At 44.6% G+C, this 12257-nt stretch overlaps 1 protein-coding gene across 2 annotated transcripts in view; it reads left to right on the forward strand.

Moving 5' to 3' along the window:
* The first annotated feature begins 228 nt into the window (after positions 1–228).
* The window catches only part of LOC111872649 (fibroblast growth factor receptor 3), a 91891-nt gene continuing 79862 nt past the window's right edge, over positions 229–12257 (forward strand). For both annotated transcript variants that reach the window (XM_023866741.2, XM_023866747.2), the window contains exon 1: positions 229–365. The gene's annotated coding sequence lies outside the window, so the exon portion shown is untranslated. The remainder of the gene's footprint in view (positions 366–12257) is intronic.

Here is a 12257-nt window from a genome sequence, read left to right on the forward strand (position 1 = left end):
AAACAAGGCATAAACGAGTGACGCCTGGCGTCTTGTTGCCCATCGCAAAGTGTGCATTGATACACAGAAAAATATAAAATATATCTAAAAATATCCGTTCCCAGACTCCGAGCTGACGGTCGGAGTTTTGTGGACCTCTGATGGACTTTCCTGTGCCCACGCAGTGTTATGCAACATGGAGCGTGCCACGAGGAAGTCGAGAGAGAAGGCCAGAAGCTTCCACCAGTCGGACATGTCTCGCGGTGCAGCTAGCGCGGTGCGAGCCTCAGTGTCGTGCTTGTGTGCAGTTGCTGAGGAAAGCCACGGAGTCGGGACTCTGGCAGCAACAGTATCCACCACATCTCCGCAGTAACCTCATCCGTGCGGTATGTACAGGGGATGTAACGGTGAGGGGTGGTTGAAAGGCAACAGCAGACATCAGAACTGAGTTCGTGGAGACATCTGCCATTTCGTCTCAGATGTTTCAGCAGATGGCGGCTTGAATCTGCAGCCCTGTGTAATATCAGAATGCCTGCTAACATTTCCAGTTACAGCTGGCTCCCTGCCACATGTTGTGGCGTCGGAATTTGTTATGGTCGATGCGCGCACGCGCACTTTCACCTGCACTGATCCATACATACGTACATATATTGATACATCAGTAATACATAGCCGTCTATAGTCGTGTAACATTGAGATGTAAGCTATGAAGTTATGTAGTGTTAGGTTACCATGGCAACGAATTGTCTATTGTGAACGTGGGTGATACAGTAGGTCACGGACGAGTTAGCAGTCTTTTGCTTCGGTGTATCGTGCCTGTTCCGTTACTATTGATAATATTTTCATGTGGGTATGTGATATATAAGCCGGTCACGGTAGCCGAGCGGTCTAAGGCATGTACTGTCTTCGCTCGCTTGGAAACCGGGATCGTGGGTTCGAATCCCACTCAGGGCGTGGATGTTTAGTTTGTGTGTGTGCGTTTTTCTGTGTTTGTGTACAGGTAGAGGCCTTGCGACGAGCTGATCACCCGCCCAAGGAATCCTACCGAATGTGTAAGATCTAGAAAAACCGAAGTGAACGGAGAAGTTCATGGAGGTAGGCCTAGGCCCACTGGGGCTGTAGTGCCAAAGGGGGGAAAAAGTGATATATAAATGAGACATTCTCCAATTGACTATTTGTGCTTGATATTCCTGGGCCTCGACGTATCATTCGATAACAGCAAGAATGGAAAGGAATACAGGTCGATGCAGTGAAATTAATAGTACGACATTGTATTCAGTTTTTGACGGATGTTACGCCAGTTTCAGTTTGTTTATTTAACAGTGTTGGATGTATTGTTATTTAACGATGCGCTCTATGACGCAAATTGAACATCAAACAATTGTATGGTTAGTAAATTAGGAACTGGAAACGTTATGGAAAGAAAGCGAACATTGAATAATTGAACCACTCTCTCGGCGTATGCCATGTGTGACTGAGAAAACCACGAAATACCTTAGTGAAAACGGTGGATGTTGCATTCCAAATATAGACAGATGCCTCCATAATACAAGGCAGAGGCCATCTTATGCGGTTTAAGAGGATGTTAGTGACTTAGATCATAAAATATCCTGAGAATCGCTCCTACGGATCCCACCACGCGATTATTCGTTGAACACTGGGACGAAAGTATCCGGAGATTGGAATACAACGGACACACAATTGTCGGGACTATAGCGGCAACACAGGGTCGCAAAAATTATACGCCTGTCCATTTATTTTCAATGGTAATTTGCCTCAGTATTCTCCAAGGAGTTCTGTTGTGAGACATATGGGGGCCAATATCATATTCAACTTTGCAGTCGAAATTCTGTAAATGCACATTCTCTTTTAAATATTTATCACGTGACCCGAATGTCCGAATATTTTGTACACATAGATTAATATCCCGTGTAACTTTCAGAATGCCTTCCTGGAGATTAGAGCGCTAAGTAAATCAGCGTTATGCTGGGCCCTTTCGACATAGTATTTATGGAAATGCGTTCCTAAAATATTTATTATAATTACACAATACATTTTTTATGTAAGATTTGAGGCTTTCACGGCGGTGACTATGAAGAAAGCAGTCTTCTGGGCTTTGGAGCCGTGTATATGTGGTGTTAACCGACGTTTCGGAGGAACGTATCGCCCCCATCTTCAGGGTTGAAGAAAAAGTATAGGTAAATCTGCAAGCGACAACACCGTGAGACAGTCTGCGTTACCGTGTCTCACGGTGTTGTCGCTTGCAGATTTACCTATACTTTTTCTTCAACCCTGAAGATGGGGGCGATACGTTCCTCCGAAACGTCGGTTAACACCACATATACACGGCTCCAAAGCCCAGAAGACTGCTTTCTTCAATACATTTTTTAGTCTATTTTTTTGCAATCTGTACCAACTACAGTTATAAATATTATTATATTGTGACGTGGATGGCGCAACAGGAAGTAGGGGTCACGTGAACTCTGCGGTCTTGCGAGTGACGTCACGTACCCTCCTTTCATCATTACGCAACGCTCGATAAACATCCCTTCCCCCGCGGTGACCTAACAGAAGAGCAACTGTGTCAGGCAACCACGCCATCGGTGACGTAACAGCATCGGAGCGCTTCTGGTGCTACGGTAACAGGCCAGTCAACACTCCGTCCCCCCTCCCGCGGTGACGTAATAGCCCTTCCCACTGTGACGTAACACGGGAGACCGTTGTTGACACGGGCAACAGGGAACTGTATAAAAAGCCGGCTGAGCAGTATGTGGCCAGAGTGTGTGATCAGGAGTGACAGTGCGGATCGTGAAGTCGCCGAAGTCAGTTGCAGTCTAGCATTCGCCGGAGTAAATGGAAGCAGGAGAAGAAATTGTCATACTTCAGTAGTGGTGTAATTGTGAATTGTGTAAATGTGAGAGCGAGTGTTCAATAAATTCGCTATATCCAATACGGCATGAAGTTATGTGTCGCGTGACATATACTCAACACGCGACAATATATTAAATTCTTTACAAAATATGCATAATGTATTGTGATTTACTTTACGTACTGGTATCTGTGGATCATTTTCCGAATAGTTTTGAATTTTCTTCATACTGCGAAGAAGGCGTTCTTTGTAGCAGAATATCGTAATGTAAATACCTCTCTTCTCTTTAGTAAGGTAAAGTTTTCCCTATGCTTAACTAATCAAGCACTACGCCATGAAGACGTATGGGGAATGGATATATAGATCTATATATTCTTGACCTCTACACTAGTTGGAGGTGAGTGGTCAGCTTCACAACCCGGCTGCTTTACTCCCGAGGATTTACCCCCCAGTGCCCATCTGATAGGCTGGGTGGAGAGTAGAAGAATTTACCTCTGCCAGAACCCGAACTTCGACCCCTGTGCCGTCCAGCTCGTAGCCAGTCGTTACACAGACTGCTGTATTTCGGCACCCCTCTTCACTTTAATATACTACTTTCAACTTTTGGCTTTATTTCATACATCAATTCTTGAAATTTGTCAGTGAACTAGTGGTTCAGTCTCCCCCCCCCCCCTCNCTCGACATCGTCAGATGTGGAATCTTCATTATTGCCTAAGAACGGAATTCTGCCGTTGCTGTTCCACCGATGTATTTTCGTACAGAAGGGTGTCAGACTGTACACGCACACCTGCACAGCAAGCAATGAACTTGCATGCACTGTCCAGTGTGCATCATGTCTTATTTACGTGTTGCTAGGTGTGCCTTGGTTATGTAAGCTTGCGTGTCCTTCGAGGAGAATTACCAAAGCCAACAGTGACTCGGCAGTTGTAATGAGAGGCTCGGAACTGCACATTGAGCGTCTTCCGCAAAGCTTCAGTTCCTCATCTGACGGGCTGCAGTGGAACCCCAGGTTTTATCGTCTCATTGACAGCAACCGCCACTTTGTCTTTTGGGTTGAATTAATCTTATTACACCTCCAGTGTCCTAAGATCCATTTTAACATTTTGTTCCCATTTATTATTAGGCGTCTGAAATGGTTTCTTCGCGTCAGGTCTAGTAACCAAAATGTTTATGCTTTGGCATCTATCCCATGCGTTCTGTATGCCCCGCCAATGTTTTATCCTACTATCCTTATTTTGAAACATTAAAAAGGAAGCTTATGAGATTGACTTGTTGTCTGTATATTCGTCTATGCCTGCCCATCCCCCCCCTCTAAGTTTTTAGGCTTATGATCAGTGTTATATTTTAGCGTCCTGTTACACTGATTCATGTCCATGGTTTATGCTGACCGTCTTACAGTGTATACACCTTTTCACCTTATTCTTCACTTCCACACTACATGTTTCAGAACTAATGTGCCATCCTCAGGTGTCTTTATGCACGTTAAACTATTGTACTGCATGCCATGATGTCTTCATTCTAAAATGACTAAAATCTGTAATCGTCATATAGGACGATGAATTCTAAATAAAAAAACTTTTCAGGATTCTTCCTACGTCGCACTCAAACATGCGAATTACGCCAATCCTCTTTTATGTGAGCATTCTTCCTACCTATATTTGTGTATCGTGTTCTGTGTTGTGTCTTGCTCCTGTTACTGCATGCGTTGTACTGCTGGATCTGTGTGTGTGTGTGTCCCTTCTAATGTTTTAGTTTTCTATACTGATGGTGTATCAAACAAAAGTAGACGATTAGTTTTTCCTGGAACTTCCTGTGATTCCTTGAATTAATCAAATATGCGAAAAACACAAATTTATGAGCTTATGAATATATTCTGCCGTATTATTTTCTGAAAATGGAAGAAAAACGGCAGCCTTTCAGGCTGCCCTTTTTTTTTTGTAAATACAGCATCAGATTTGGAGAAACAGGTCTTAGTACTCAGAGTTCCTGGCTGCAGATGTAGAGGTCCCGGGTTCGATTCCCGGCGTTACCAGATTTTCTGAGAAGTAGTGGGTCTGGAACGGGTTCCACTCCCCCTCGTGACGCTAATTGAAATGCTATTTCAAGGAAATAGCGGGTCCGGTCTAGAAAACCGAAATTAACGGTCGTGGGGATCCGTTGTTCTGACCTCGCGACACCCTCTATCCGCTAAAGATGACACTAACTTCGACGACAAGCGGCGATCGCTCGGTCGCTTGCGGACTACAGGCCACGGATTTATGCTAACTGGCCGTCTTTATACCACCTCGGTACGGACCGAATAGAAAACGTTTCCATTATCGCTGCACTCCCTCGTTACCGTGTAAACATGCTTGCTTGCGGAGCCGTTACTTATCAGTGGATATCATGTGGTTGCTTTTTCCGCGGTCGTTGCCTAGCAACGAGTCTGTATGCCACGATATTTCCCAGAACCACTTTCTTGTCATTTCGTGAACGTATCCACCAGTTATAACATTGTGCATTTCGGAAATGGAGTTTCTCTGTACTATGTTTCCCTTTATGAACTCTCAGCAGTAGCGTAACTATTCGTAAGAGCGGGAGACAGCCTATGTACACCAGCTGGTGCAGAAGCCAGAGTGACGTTTCGGTGGTTTCACTCAAAACGTTGAGGTATGTTCTTGATCAGCTGAAATCAAAACTCTATCAGTCAGTAAAACAGTAAGTCAGTCAGTCAGGTTTCTACAACTGTCTTAACGGAGTGATCATTGTGAAAGGAGACATCTGGAGTCTTGAGCGCAAGTGGCAATGCCTATGAGTGATATGTGGACGCGGCCTTGTTTACCTTTAGCGTAGTAGCAGCAGGTCTGCTGAGCACGTGAGGGCTCCCCCCCCCCAGAAGCAGTACAGCCCGAAAGACAGAGAGGCTTTATGGCTGCTGCAGAAAGGGTTGCACTGGGTGGTGGGGGGATACAATGCCAAGAAAACGGTGAGCAAAAACAGGAACTTTTGGTGAATGTTAATGCAAGCCAGATAAAGTAACCTTCTGCATTCTCAATTTACGGCCTGTTCCAAGACCCCTGCAGCCGGTAATTACAATCTTAACGAAAGTATCATACAAAAAACAATTAATTTGCTTTGTATAGACGAATATTTTGAAATTGTGGTTGAAAATTCACAGAGGAAAACGTAGGATTTGAGGTTCTCACAGCGGTGTTTATGAAGAATATTGTCTTCTGGGATATAAGACCGTGTAGTCCGTTGAAAGCCAACAGACATTTCGGAGGAACATATCGCCCCCATCTTCAGGGTGAAAGAATAAATCAAGCAAAAAACCAGTGTGTGAAGCAGGTGGCAAGTAGAACCTGCTTCACGCTGCTTTATTGCGTGGCTCATTCGACCCTGAAGATGGAGGCGATATGGTCCTCCGATACTTCGATTGAGTTTCAACGGACTACACGGTGTTAAACCGAAGAATATAGAACTCCCCAGAGGAATTTATTGCTTTGAGAACCTAAGTTTAAATGGGAGGATATTATTAAAGCCGAACAGGGAGAAACTGTTCGAATGAGATTTGAGTTTTTCATGCGATTATAATCTATATTGTGGGGTTGTTGGATGTGACACACGCTCTACTCAGGTATGTTGGTACCGTCGTTTCGGTAGATAAATAATTGGTTAGAATTTGAAAGGAAGTGACACTACCCTGATATTTTGATGGAAGGTCTGAGTAAAACCACACAGATCTCACACAAGATAGTGTCTCCTCACGTCGAAATTTGAACCTGGGGCTTCTCCAGGACGAAACAGGAATTCTACTAAAGATGTAAAACGTAAGCAATATGTCCCTTCGAAATGTTAGTACCCAACTACCAGACTACACGGTATAATAATCCAGAAGACGACGTGAATTAGTTCAGAAATTTTGAAGTGGGTCAACGTGATCTGAATTATAGATTTCGTGAACTCGGTTACAAACCTTGGATATTTTTACAAGCTCAGCATATCTTGGCGGGAGCAAGGAAAAGGAATGTAGTTGAGGACAACCGAAAAGAGGTAATACTGCAGTATCGTAGTAACGATCTGTCGCCATAAGGATGCTCTTTCAGTGCCAGGGGTACGGAGCACTGGACGAGAAAAATTTTGGAAGATGGTAACTTGGAAAACCATGAATTAGAAGGAGGATATCATTAGGGTGGAACAGACTCAAGATTATGTTGCTAACGGCGATGAGCGCAACCTCCGTGCTCCTACCTGTGTAAGTGGGTGCACGCCTCGGGATGGGTGGCAATGTAAACACAAGCACACGTGTTCCGGGCACACGTGGCGTGCAGGTCGTGTGTTATTAAAAATCATTATTACAAACAAACGGTCTCTGCGTTGGGAATTGGGAGGGGGGCAGAAGGAAAACACCGAGTGCTGCGGTCCGACTGCTCTGTCTTCATGCTGCGTGTAAATCTACGGGGTTTCCCGATAGCTGCTTGACCGGTTAGAGCATTCTGTACGTTCATCGAGCCCAGAAATTCACCACAAAAGCCCGTCATTGTACCCTAACTCGAGCCAGTTATTTTTTTTTTCCACCGAATCGTTTATTAACATCACCATATTCATAAATCCAGAGGTATTCGGACCAGAATTGCGTAGGACCTACTCGTATCTGATGTTCCAATGCGTGCTACATGCCTCTCCCCAACCTCCTTGAAGTAATTGCCCTAAAATTATCAGGCAAGAAGATGCTGTGGAAACGGCAGTAAAAAGTACTGTCGTATGGATGCATCGCCGTGTAGTCTGTTAGAAGTATGCCAGTGTTTCGGAAGGACTTACTGCCTCTATATTCAGGGTCGAAGTGTAAACCAAGCAAGACACATGGAGAATGCAGACGACAAACGGCGCTGCCTCTAGCAGGTTGCTAGATTTGCTTATTCTTCGATCCTGAACGTGAAGGAGTATATTACTCCGAAACGTCTAAAAACTTGTACCAGGTTACTCGGCGTTTCATACAACGCGTTAACGGTGGGCAGTTCATTGTCATGGAATCCCGAAATTGCGCAATAACAATAATGAATCTCATGTATACAAATATATATATACAGGGAGGTCCAAAAAATGTACCCACTCTTTGATAGTCAATATCTTTGGAAAAAATGACATGTAGTTACAATTCTTGCGCGGTAGAGTAGTGTAATGTTTTCTCAACAGATGGCGAAGGTCACGTGAGTCACGTGAGTGTTGTCCCGCGTGCGCGCTGCGAGTAGAAGACAGCAGCAACAATGGCTGAAAGGTTGTTCTTTGCGCAGGGAAAGTTATCTGGTCTGACGAGGCGCAATTCAAAATGAACGGTACTGTTAACCGCCACAATTGTGTATTTTGGGTTCCTGTAAATCCACACGTTCACGTGGGCAAGGAAGTGAATCTACCGGGTGTTAATGTGTGGTGGTGTCTGTCATCGCGCGTTTTGATTGGTCCTTTCTTCTTTGAAGGTACCGTAACTGGTCAGGTGTATCTCGATATGCTTCACACATCGATTTTCCCTGCCATTCGAGAGCTGTTTGGAGATGAGAGATTTTACCTACAACAAGATGGTGCTCCACCTCGCTACCATCGAGATGTCAGGGCGTACTTGGATGACACTCTACCTGGACGATGGATAGGTCGAAGAGGTACTATTGAGTTACTCACCACGGTCTCCAAACCTAACACCTCTCGACTTCTACCAGTGGGGAAACTTAAAAGGCTGAAGTTTATCGGCAAAAGCCAGCTAAACTGAACGCGCTACAAGAAACCATCGAAACGTCGTTTGCAGCCATCACACCGGACACACTGACAGCCGTAGTTCGCTCAGTAGTTCGGCGGCATCGACGCTGTTTAGCCGCTGATGGTGGTCACTTTGAACACACAGAATGACTGTCTCTCTCTCTTCGCGCAAGAATTGTAACTACATGTCATTTTGTTCCAAAGATTGACTATCAGTTGACTACTGACTATATACCTCTGTGTATATATATATATATATATATATATATATATATATGNGAAGCTTTCGTGTAGTGTTATCAGGACATTTGCTCGTGAATGATCTGTTTTTCAGTCGCAGATGCTTATGAAGTAACATAACGGTCATGATTACGTAACAGGAAGGACGTTGAAGGAAGCGGCCATGTCATATTTAACTTCGTGCCATAGAACTTCACAACCTTTGTTGAAATATTCAGTGTAGATTATTACAGTCATCTGTGATCTAGTTATCAGAGTTCATGGCTACAGATCTAGAGATCCTGGTTCGATTCCCGGCGCTACCAGATTTTCTGAGAAGTAGTGGGTCTGGAACCGGGTCCACTCAGCCTCGTAAGGATAACTGAGGAGCTATTTCAAGGAAATAGCGGCTCCGGTCTAGAGAACCAAGATTAACGGCCATGGGGATTCATTGCGCTGACCACGCGACACCCCTCTAACCGCTAAAGTTGGCACTAACTCCGCCGACAAGCGGCAATCGCTCGGTCGGTATAGTTCGCTTACGGACGAAAACCATGGAATTCGTTTTTGTGTTTTATTACTGTCTTCTGGGATATAATTTTGTGTAGTCTGGTAGGTATTTATCTACTTTACTGAGGAATCTGATGCCTCCGTCTTTTAACCTGAAGGTAGAGGCAGAAGTTTTCTTTGAAACACTGGTAAATGTTTGCCAGACCTTAAGTTCTCATATTCCAAAAGACTGTAATAATCGAGTACTTTTAATCTCACAAGTACTGAATATGCGGGCCGATATTCGAAGTCAAAACCCCATGAATACGGTAAGAGAGCTAATCACTACACCGCAACTCTCGCTCATGGGACGCTGTTTGTGTTGCACAGGCGTAGAGACGAGATGTCCAGTGACACAACACAAACACCGTGCTACCTGCTAGCCTTCAGACAAATTGCAGTCCGCAGAGAGTTGAAGATGCTGTAGTTATGAGGCCTTTTATAAGTAGTGTTAAACCTTTACTGTAGGAGTCGGATGTCTCAGTCGGTGTAGCGACCAACGGCTGGACGGCCCGGGTTCGATTCCCAGCAGCGGAAAGATTTTTCTGTTTTCCCCGGCGCTCAGACCGGATCTGGGGTCCACCAACCCTCGTATCCAATGGATACTGTGGATTCTCTTCGGTGATAAAACGGCCGGATCGAGAAGCTGACCGCTTAGCTCCATCAAGTGCCGAGGGTCAAGAATGGTGGAGCGATACCTCCACTGCCCAGTATATCTTATGGCATGGTGTTTAATCAAATAAATACAGGAACAACTTACTTTTCCTTTTAATCCTTTAACGTACACAGGTTACTATATATAACCTCTTCTTTAACATTCAAGAACTATATACTTTGCCCACACAATGTAGAACGTTTTTTGTTCACCCCTGCTCTAGGCGCAGAGCCCTCCCCCTCCGATGAAACAGGCAGTTAAAACAAATACCCTGGAAGCTAACCTAACAGATACCGGTCCCCTCAATATTAATTTAGAGCGTGTTTTTTTGTTTCATAAAGCGTGAAGTTTTTGTTAGAACCATTCCTCGAAATAATATCAGCAGGAGAGATGATACAGAAGTACTGCATGTACAGTGTTGTAGAATGTACAGCCTTCGTTTAAAAATCATTTAATGTATGATTATTTTTAATTACTCGACTGAAAAACATTGTGGCATGTAGGCCTGTTGCTAGGCTACGACCACGAAATACGCATCTATACAACGGCCGTTACTAGGCAGCGACCCATAAACATCAACAGAGAAACGTCGTTTTCTGTGCGGTCAGTACCGAGGTGTTATAAGCGGTAGAATTTACAAGTTGCAGTTAGTGGAGAGAATTGTCTGGTGAGTTAGATAACCGCTGAGGTTCTCTTACCCTGAGAAGCTGGTAACCGAGACCGGGGACAGTTCGAAAGCCCACAGGAAGGGGAACTTCCGCCTTTGGAAGCCGCTGCCAAGCAACGGCTAGTGGAGACTGTGACTGAGAAGACCTAGTGTGTGTAATAGTGAACTATAGTCACGAGTTGTTTAAGAGTTCAGTACACCCGATTACCAATCCAATCCCGATCTATACTCACTCTTATCACGTGACAATATATTTTTGTATAGGCTTAAATTTTTGGGTGTACGTGCAGAAATTGAATGGTTAGTGAGGTATTCGGGTCCATCTCTTGTGTTCCAGAAAAGAGACAGACAGAAGAAAAGTATAGGAAGGAGTGAGTAGCGAGTGACACTAGATTTTTATTTTCTGGGTGGAGAAAGAGTGAAAAATCACGGGATTTGAAGATTTACAGACCGCTCCTGATAGTTCTGATGGACGTAGCTTGGAGAGACGGGTAAGACTGTGGGAAGCGCAGAGGGTAAAGCGGTAAAGTTTTTCCTGTGTTTAACTAATTAAGTGCTACGCCATAAAGACGTATGGCGGGTTGGATGTATAGATCCACGTATTCTTCACGCTCGTTACATGTGTCGAGTGTCGTGTTTAACGCCATCTACCACTAATCACACGCACAAATAATCATAGATCGTCTCCTTTATGTAGAATACTACGCTTTACATATCCACATCAGAGTATTATCAGAACTCACAGGATAGACACGATGGAAATGGTGATGTTCATTCGTGACCTACCGCATAATTTACGTTTATAAAACATTTTAACGTTTGACAGTTTGTTTCCATGGTAAGGCTAAACTTTGTAATCACAATGATAAATCTGATGCCTACAAAAGTTTTACTACGACGTTGATGAACCAAATCCCAATCGCCTCACATTACTGAAGTGTCTAGGGAAAATTAAAGATTGCACGAAATTTTTGTAAAAAAGTTAACTCAGGAGCAACAGTGTTCCTCTTCTGTAGGTCACGTTCGTCTTTTATATTGCCTTCCTTCGCAGGGGCGTTTCAGAAATTTGGGTATGCTCTTGGCCTGACTTCGGCTGCCCAACAATACCTCCTTCGTTCCCTTGTCATGTGTATAGAGAGAGTACCAGTATTTTGAAGTCACCAGGAGCCAAGCTCCCTGTTGTGAAACGGGTTCTTATTCGGAATATGGCGGCCAGTCCAACATATATGGTGCCCCCCCTCCCAACCGTCACACCAGGGGCCCCGTCCGTGGGGACAGATCGTCAGTCTTTCACTCCTGTCATCCCTCCACTCGGTTTGTTGAGAGTCGTCACCCAAGGCCGTAAAGCCCAAGCTTCTCTTTCTCCGAGAAGTGTATTGTTTTTATTGCTAGTGGGGTGGGACTAAGTCCCACTTCTGCCCTATTGTACCAGCCCCAGATGATAGGGGAGGGTGAGTGTGGAGCAATTGGTGGAATGAAGATTGGCAGGGGAAACCGAAGTACTCGGAGAAAACCTACCCAAGCGCCACTTTGTCCACCATAACTCCCACTTGACCAGACCCGGGATCGAACCCGGGACGCCGCGATGG

Source organism: Cryptotermes secundus, unplaced genomic scaffold (assembly GCF_002891405.2).
Source record: "Cryptotermes secundus unplaced genomic scaffold, Csec_1.0 scaffold1013, whole genome shotgun sequence".
Classification (NCBI taxonomy): Eukaryota; Metazoa; Arthropoda; class Insecta; order Blattodea; family Kalotermitidae; genus Cryptotermes; species Cryptotermes secundus.